Consider the following 7783-nt stretch of genomic DNA (forward strand, 5'->3'; position numbering starts at 1 on the left):
ATATATATATATATATTTTCTTAATAAACTTTCAGATAAATAGTAAAGTTAATAAAGAATTTTTTAAAAATTAATTAAACTTGCTTAATTAAGTACTAAAATTAGAGTAAATGGAGGTGAGGCAAGAGAAAACACAATCAAGTGTTTTCTCTTGCCTCACTTCCAGTGTTTACTAATTGTGCAATGTAAAACAGCATAAAAATATTATAAAAATAAACTATTTTGCCAGGTTTTCACTAGAATATTTCCTTATTTTTGTCTACAAATTAATATATTAATAAATATTTAAATATTTTACTTATAAATTGTAAATTAAATTCGGTTGTACAGTACTACCATTGTGTAATGATTTAATTTTGATTGTGTTATGGTTTATTTATGTAATTATGTTACTTAATCAATTAAAAATTATGTTATTACATTACTTAATTGACTATATTTGTGTCGGAAGAGAAATTATTTAAACAAATTATAATTAAAATCATGAAGCACTCTTAATTATAAAAATCTAGATCCAAGCATTTTTTAACATACTACAAATAGGCGAATAATGAATTAAAATTAATAAAATGATTTTAAAAAATAAGTTTTTATTAATTAAATTAATATATTTATTCATTTATAATATTATTAAAATATTTTCGAAATTTTCTAGGGATTAATTAGGTCATAAAGCGGACATTTATTATGTAAAGCAAGAGGCTCGCTTTACGACCTAATTAGTTCCGGAAAACTGTCGTTAAACAAGCTTCCTATTTTATATAACTTCACTGTCTTAAAGTGAGGTTATGCCCCGCTTTATATCCTAATTAGTTGCTGAAAACTGTCGTTAAACGAGCTTCCCCTTTTCAGTAAGATCAATGTTTTAAATTAAGATTATACCCCGCTTTAAGACTTAATTAGTTCCGGAAAACCGTCTTAGAAAACAATTTTAAATATATAATATCAGCAAACAGATGGCCAACCAAAAATACTAATGGAATATTCTTTTCTGGCCATTATATTGTAAATTTTCAAGAACGTAATCTCAACTTACAACACAGACCTTATGGGAAGTAAAAGGTTCGCTTTACGACGTCTTTCTATAGTTGTAAAGCTGGTTTCTATTATAAATATGCATAGAATAAGCGAATAAATATAAAATTTTAAATTAAAAATAGGTTTTATTACTAAAAAACTTAATTTTTAAAAATTTTTCTATAAAGTAGACAAAGCAAATAATTAACACGAATACAATTTTACACGATTGCATAACTAAGGAATTGCATAAAGGGGTGAAAATTTAAAGGATAAATAATCGATCCAGCAGGAAGTCGACTTTAATTATTAATAAAATAAAATCATTTGAAGAATATCTAATTCCTATATCAACAAATCATTCGATACAGGATATGTTCTGTGTGTAAATAACACACTGTATCTATCAATTCGCTGCATAAATAGACACCATTTTGTTACCGCTTTTCTTCTAATTCTCTTTTAAAATATCTCAGGAATAGTAATATATTTATAATTTTAAAATATTCTCTTATGCCCTCTTCGAAAAAAACGGATGAATCGTGCAAACAGGAGCTACATTAGGGCCTCCAGAAAGAACTGTATTCTCGTAGCCCCAAGCTACGAGAGTATACTTCTTACATAATATACAACAAAAGTCTTTTCTCAATATCAAATTACAACAAATTTAGAGGCTCTAAACTTAGCTTAATGCTGCAGTTTAAGACCTTTAAATTTGTTGTAATTTGGTATTGAGAGAAGGCTTTTGTTGTATATTACAACTTACAGCCGCAATAAGCAGTGGCGCTTCAGGACCAGGAAAATTTGAATTACGAGGCCCTTCAGTCATTTACTTTCGGAGGAGTTTTTGGATATAATATTTTCTTATAAGACTGGTTTGGGGGCATTTGTTGGTAGGAGCCGTAGGCAATTGCCCTTTTTACCCACAAAATAACGCGCAATAAGCTGAAGTCAGGCCATATTTGCGTACAAGTAAACAAGCTGCACCTTAGGCCCTCGAGTTATGTGTATATTTGAAAAGAGGAAGCAAACTAAATCTTGATGATAAATTGTAAAGAACACCTGTAAAGAGGTGTTCTCTACATCACAGACCTGTTTGGATGAGAATCAAAGTTCTTTTTATTTATTTATTTATTATAGTTAGAAGATGTATACAGAAAAATAAACAGGATTCAATTAAAATTTATACTAGAACAACCGAATAAATAATTGGCTTAATTCTAGAATTTTTAGAATTTGAGTGGCAAAGTGGACTAACCAAAGGAATTAAGCAAGTAATTGGACAGAGAAAGAGAACTACTGTATTATGTTTTATCAAGGTCAAAGGTTAAGAAAATGATAATTTTGGTTCTTCCTTCCGGCATGGATGTGGTAAATAATTCCTAGAACTTTTTTACTTCAAAGAAAAGAACATACCCCTCGAAGTGAAGAAATTCTAGAGATATCTTAGATTTGGACTAAAATACCACTCCATATTTGGACTGTCCATAAAATACGTAACGCAGATAACGTGGGTGAGTATGAGAATAATCGTTACGATGCGTTACAAGCGGGTGGGGATGTATAAAGATACGTTACGTAATCTCGCGGCTCTTGGGTAAGAAAGTAATTAATTTTTTGTGCATACTGTTTATGTCGCTTTCAAGATTTTTATAATATGTTTTTGGACTCGGAGACCTTGAAACGTCGAGAAATGCAAGAAATTCGGATGTTTTTTCTGTCAGTGTGTGTGGGGAACATGAATTTGTTCACCCTGTTTGAAGCTTAATAACTCCTGTGCTTTTTGTCGAAATTTTCTGAAATTTTGTAAGATAGTTTGCGTATTAGGGAAATTGATACTATTAAATTTTGATGGTTAAAGGCCAATGGGTGGGGAGATAGAGGGAGATAGTGCATCATATCTCGAGAGGACTCGGACTTAATAAAGATTTTACTCGTTATTAGCATTTACAATTTTTTTTTTCCTTTTTTGGTTCTTATGTGTTATATCATTGTAGAACATACAGAAGTAGAAGATTCTGTATGTTATACAATGATGATTCCATATACTGTATTTCTAATGTTTAAACAAACTTCTGAAGCTTTAAAGATTAATCATTACGTCAAGATGAAATTACTGTTAACTAGGAATAACGAGCCATACTCTACAAACTTTAGATTTTAATTCTTTAAAGTATTTATCAAAATTTCCTACAGATCATTTGTGTTTTAGAGACAATTTGAAAGCGGATGCATACAATTTTTGCGGGTTAAACTCTGGGTGTGGTATATATGAATGAAATTACGATATTTATAATTAATATAGTAATGACTGGATAGTCGAGGCGGTTAAGGTTGCAGCCTACCACTTTTGAGAACCGGATTCAAATCCGCACGAGCAGTCTCCAGTAACGTTTCGTGGTATTATAGTTCGTCCCCAATGTGTCGGGTCCCGTCTCTCACCACTAAATCTTCACCATTGTAGACTTGGCCAAATCCCACAATGTGTGGGAAATACCCTCTTAGCGGGGTCGTCGACAGCTTGTATGGGACCTGGGGTAAAACGGATCTCTTTTGCTCCTTAGTGGGCCTTTTTATCATTTTTTTAACTTATAAAAATTATTTTTTGTTAGTAAAAATAGCATTAATTTACATGAATAAAAAGCACCATTGACCCATAAGTTTTCTCCTGGCTAGGAAAAAATTTCAGCTCCCCCATTTCGACGATTCTACCACTTAATACTGTATCTGTAGGGAAGAAGGAGTTAAAAAAAATTACATTTATACGAATTTTGTAAATAAATACACCAAACAATACGTTTCACAAATTGTAGAAATCCTTGCATAACACGGTACTTATACAACACGACTTAGGTACAAGAATTCATATGAAATCATCTGTTTATTTTATTCTAGCAAATGTTCTTTCAGTTAAGTTACTACAACATACTTCGCTAATGTAGATTGTGCAATTTTCCACTATATGATGTAAGCTTTTCTCTGTAATGACTTTCGTCATTACAGAGAAAAGAGACGAATTTTTAATGGCAATCTTGTTAGAAAAATGTAAAATATTCTACTATGCTAACAGTATGTAATTTTATATATCCTGCTCTCCAGTGGCCGAGTGGATAAAACCATCGAACGTGGTTTTCGTCTAGTCACGTGGGTGGAGTTTTCTTCACGTTAGTAACACCAAAATAAAATAATTTTCCCATAGAAAGTCCTCTTGAATATTTTCGGTATAGAAAAATATTGCCACCAATCAGAAGCGCGGATTTCTTGACGTAAGAGAGAAGGAATTTCAAGATGGCAGCGATAAAGTTTGGACGGTCAATTCACGACGTTGAAACGTTTTTTAAGGGAATGAATGTAAATTTTTAAATAAATGCAAGAAATCTACCCGACCAATGAATTTGCGCCATTTCGTACCATCTGGGCATTGCAATTCTTACAAGCACAAAAAATTGGAGGCTACTCGAGGGTTTTTCGGGATGCAGAGCGTGAATCTTTGGTCCGTTTGCCCCGAAATCTGAATGTTCATTGGCTGCAATTTGAAAAAATTGTACACCTATAAATTTCCACTGTCGTTTGTCCGTCTGTTTTCTTAATGTCGCGAACGGAGTTAAATAGATAAAATATGATACCAGATATGAAAACCATAGGGGCAGGAAGCTCCGATTAACTATATAGGAACTTATGGTGCAAACTGGAAGTCATGTTATTTCAGTTCAAAACTTTTCTCCCGAAAGGAGTTAGATAGATGACCGGCACGACTCCATTGCTAACGGAAAAGTATGATGTACAGAGGCAAAACAATACAGTACTGTACTACTTTGAGATGGAGAGCATATATTTTAAATTAAATAAATTAAAAATATGATTAAAAATTGCAGCCCGGCATTGTGACGATGTCACAATAAATAATTTATGAGGTTTATTTAACTATTTATTCGTTTTCGTCATTGGCAGAATATTTCAGAATGAATTTGACCATAATACGATAAAGTTTAGACATTTTCCTACGTTCGCTTTGGCCATCAATTTTGTGACGTAATAAGAAATAATTAATCTGATTGGTTCACCGACGCCTAAAATCTGAAATTTACAGCGGGCCACAAGATCGAAGATCGCTTCTTTACATAAGAAATGTAAACCTCTCGTAATAAGCCCGTGGCTATACGCCATTTTTACTGTAAACCGGTTCTAGCTAGTCTGTACCAAGGACTATATACTACAAGGATAGCCAGATCCCTATTCTACAATGTTAGCCANCTGTTTGGATGAGAATCAAAGTTCTTTTTATTTAAAACAGAATACAAATTGCAAAGTTATTAAATAGATTTTAAAAATTATATTTAAGAAAATATAAATATATTTTTCTATAAACATGCATAAATATAACTAGAAATATATAAATATGTAGAGTACTGTACCGTAAATGCAGCAAATTTCTTGTAGCTAGCGCGGAATATGTACTAGATCAGTGGATAAAACTTAAAAATTTTGTTATATTCAGCTAAAATTTACAGAAAACAGTGATTATAAATATACATAGATAACGTGTAGAAGTAAACAGAAGTCAGATTCATGAATTAAATAGGCAGCAAATTGAATTTCCTTCCATCAACAGGTGTAATCAAAACAAGGGTGTAACCAGATTCTCTTTAATGGAGATTTATATGACACAGATTTAAAGAGAAAGAGCGAGAAGTGTGAAATATTAATCTCAGCTTGATATTTATTAAATTAATGCAATATTTTGCAAGAAATGCTTCAAATTCTCAGACAATTTCTCAGATTTTCGAACATTAAACTTCTTCGAACCGATATTTTTGTACCATTTTAATAATATTTCTTTTGTATATTAAGTGGATATTATTTATTAATCTTCTCGTTGATCAAATTTTAAAAATCATTAGCATCATCATCATCAGCATCTTCTTAGCCTCTATCCAAAATTATCATTCATAAGACAATTATATATTTATATAATTGTCTTATGAAAGATTGTCTTATTAATATAATTACAGATTTATATTAAAACAAATATATAATACACATTTTAATGAATGTTTTAAATTAACTAACTAATTAATTAATGTATAAATTACTCCCGGTTTCCGAAATAACGGCAACTGTAAACTGCGGCCATTTCTTCGGACACTTTTTTAAATTAAAAAAAAAAATATATATATTGTGTATTCCCTGCGCCCTGGGCTTGCAGACTAGACCCAGGACCTCGAAGACCCTAGGCATTTCGCCTAAATTTAGAGCCACTACTGAGTTTTAAAGTAGCTAAATAAATTTTATATTTGGTGAAGATATTAAAAATTTATATATTAAAAATTCGGTGGTTAACCTTATGAAACGTATATCGTGCTCGAAAAAATTGAGAGCGTCCGCCTGTCTACACGTTTCTGTATAAAACGTATTCTTATTAATTCGTCATCTTGAATGCATACTATATTATTATCGTTTTATTTTTGATAGAGAAATTGGCAGATGCTTCTACTTCTAAGAGATTATGATCAATAAACTATTCTGTAACGTCAAAAAATAATATTATTATCTGCATTTAGCATTTCTAACGACCGCATTAAAGTTATCTTTATATATCAATATATATATATATACGTTATATGTATAAGAATTCACGATGATGTTTAGAATACATATCTGTATAGAAGTCCTATGTAAAAACATGCTACTATAACATACAATGTGATCTTAGTAGGAAATTTTCAATCGAATTTGGACTTGAAGGTTAGATAGAATCTTTGGAAATATTCTTGTTCTTTGGATAGAATACGGATTTGTGAGTGTGTTTTCACTCACATGTCACAGGCAATACAAGCATACACATTTCTATTGTCAATCTGGTTTCATGGTATAATTTTATTTTATAGTTTCGTGCTGTAGTTTCATACTATAGCTTTATGCTTGTAGGATCCCAGAGGTGGTTCGAACTCGAGTAAACCGTGAAATTCTTGCGCGACACAAGATGTAAACAACGAGACTCGGAACGGTTCGAGTATGTGTCAACTATCTGTTAAGGTCTTAGCGGAAGACAAACTCTAACACGAGCGCTCATAAACAGGTAGATCTTTGACTCGCGTGTCTATAAAATGTTGGCCAAGATAAACCTTTTCGAACAAAAAATAGAGGAATTTTTGATAGGTGAAAGATGAAAAATGATCGTTAAATTCTTAGACGTCAAAAATGGTAAATAACGGCCTGAGTTATGAGTGCAGGTGTTATTATTTTATAAACAGTCATCGAGCAGAGTCGACAAAGAGGTATCAGATGGACACCTCGAATCGAACCTTTCCCGCGACCCGAAAAAGTTTCATCTTGCACCTGGAGACAAAGGAGAGACCAATCGGGAAGCGAGGAATGGAACGAGGGACCCATCCGAAATGCGAACAGTGGGGGAAAAACTATAAAAATCGGAACTTCAAGGTCGAAAGAGAGTCTCCTCCGGATTAAGCCTTCAGTGGTGATTTAGATTGTGTTGTGCATCCGCCGATCACCGAGGACGCCGCAACGTAACAACGAACTTCTGCTTCGTCCAGATATCCTTCTCGTCCGCCCGAACTGTGACCGAGATCACGAACTTTCGCCGTTCCCAGGAGCACCGAGATTTTGGAATTGTCCATTATCGATGTAAGCATGAATTCGAACAAATAAACGGGTTTTATCTTGTAAAACACTTGTACATCATTTGCCTCCTTCGCCACCGCCCACATACGCGGTTTCCCTTAGGCTCATTCTGACGTGAGATAGA

The sequence above is a fragment of the Centruroides sculpturatus genome, unplaced genomic scaffold, assembly GCF_000671375.1.
Source record: "Centruroides sculpturatus isolate CEXI.00-Female unplaced genomic scaffold, Cexi_2.0 scaffold1318, whole genome shotgun sequence".
In the NCBI taxonomy this organism is placed as follows: Eukaryota; Metazoa; Arthropoda; class Arachnida; order Scorpiones; family Buthidae; genus Centruroides; species Centruroides sculpturatus.